General features: G+C 44.9%; 1 non-coding gene across 1 annotated transcript; it reads left to right on the plus strand.

The window, feature by feature from the left end:
• The first annotated feature begins 240 nt into the window (after window positions 1-240).
• On the plus strand, window positions 241-343 carry LOC133734928 (U6atac minor spliceosomal RNA). The gene has a single exon (XR_009858673.1). It is a non-coding gene; the product is annotated as a U6atac minor spliceosomal RNA (small nuclear RNA).
• Window positions 344-2,122: the final 1,779 nt, after the last annotated feature.

Below are 2,122 nucleotides of genomic sequence, written 5' to 3' on the forward strand. Positions count from 1 at the left end.
AGCTCCAGTATGAATTGAAATAGAGAGCTTGTATGATTGTACGAGTGGAGGTATTGTCTAGTCCGATGCCATCAAAGTATCTTGGGACTTTTACTCTATAAATTTGTCTAGTCGTGGCCTTAATACCAAATTCCAAATAATAATGCATGGATGTTAAACTTCAAAACGTCTCCCACATCGAGATAGAGACATTCCTACTCTGTCTTTATATATGTTTGAATTAAACATCAGCGTCAGCGCGTGTTCGTAGAAAGGAGAGATGGTTGGCATCTCCCCGGACAGGGACGGGAACAGTTAGAATTATTACCAACTTTGTATGTGTATTGAACTACTAAATGTATGTGTATTGAATGAGCAAAATGGGGGAGTTAGAAAAGAATATGAGAACCAATCTATAAGGTCTCTCCGACAAAAACGAACCCTAGATCGGGCTGATGCCCGGTATTTATCTGCTGCTCCGTCGGTGCCTCCGACACAGTCACAGCAACGCTATCCCGGTGGTGAAGACTGTCGTGGCACCCAGCTTCCAGTTTTGACCTTAGAGGTCGCTCTTTCTGCCTTGATCCCGTCGATCTTAAGTTTTGCTTAACGTCGACTGCTTCGCCATGTTTGATGCCAAGATTCTAGTCTGGAATTGTCGAGGCCTTAATAACATTGAAACTCAAGATGCTTTGGTGCAGATCGTTCGTCAGCGCAACCCTAATTTCATCTTTCTATCTGAGACATTAGCAGCTCCCAGCCTTGTGAATTCTGTGCGTACCAGGTTAGGGTTTGAAGGCTGCATTTGTCAGCCCTCCTCGGCGGAGTCCAGGGGTCTGGCATTTATGTGGCGCCATGGTATGGTGGTGAGACACCGGGATCATCTTCATAATCATATTGATGCCAGGATCAAGGGACGAATTCCGTTTTACTGGTATATACGGTTTCGCTCATCCAAGTGACAGGTTCCGGACATGGAATCTGCTGAGATCCTTGGCTGCACAATCTTCTCTCCCATGGTTGGTAGCGGGTGATTTTAATGAGATCCTTTCAAATGCAGATAAGTCTGGTGGCCCTAGGAGGGAAGCTGCTCCTATGGTGCGGTTCAGGCAAGCTCTAGTAGATTGTGCGTTGGTTGATATGAAATTCTCAGGACCACGATTCACCTGGGCCAACCGCTTCACCAAGGAACGTCTGGATCGTGCTTGTCACACTTCTTCATGGCGAGATAGCTAGATTCCCGAATTCAAGGGTTGTTACTCTGCCTTTGAGTAAGTCTGACCATAATCCTCTCCTCGTTGTGATCAGGTCCTCTAGGGCTTTCTATCGTCGAGCACCTAAACGTTTCCATTTTGAGGAAATGTGGTCACAACACAAGGACTGTGTATCTGTTATTGAGAAAGGGTGGATGACCCCTTCAACGGGGAACCCTATGCTCCAGGTTGGGTTGAAAATTCATAGCACTGGCCGATTGCTTTCTTCTTGGGAGGAGGGAGTTTTTCAGCAGCGTCATGTGGAGATGAAATTGATCCAGGCTAAGCTTGACCAATTAATGGGTCTGCCCTATGAGCCGGACCAATGGGATGAGCAGAAAGCTTTGCAGCATCGGTTTAATGAGTTATTGTCTTTGAATGAAACATATTGGCGTCAACGATCAAGAGTTCTCTGGTTAAAAGACGGGGACCGGAACACGGCTTTTTTTCACAGGAGAGCTTCTAATAGAAAGAGTAGAAACTCTATTACTAGTTTATTGGATCCAGAGGGTACTTGGCAGTCTTCTCCTTCTGCCATAACTACTATTTTGACCAATTATTATGAGAACATCTTTCGACATGAGCATTCTGACCCTTTTGCTGCAGATATTGTTCTTAATACTGTTCAATCCCGTGTAACTGCTGAGATGATCAATAGTGCTTTAATTACCCCTTATTCAGATGATGAGATTAAGAAAGCTTTGTTCCAGATGCATCCGTCTAAATCTCCTGGCCCGGATGGTATGTCTCCTCATTTCTTCCAAAGGTATTGGTCTATTGTGCATAATGATGTTTGCCTGGCAGTCCGTACGGTGTTAGAAACTGGGCATCTTCCTATGGAATCCAACTTTACTCACTTGGTTCTGATCCCTAAAGTGAAGGAACCGAAA

The sequence above is a fragment of the Rosa rugosa genome, chromosome 2, assembly GCF_958449725.1.
Source record: "Rosa rugosa chromosome 2, drRosRugo1.1, whole genome shotgun sequence".
NCBI classification, from domain to species: domain Eukaryota; kingdom Viridiplantae; phylum Streptophyta; class Magnoliopsida; order Rosales; family Rosaceae; genus Rosa; species Rosa rugosa.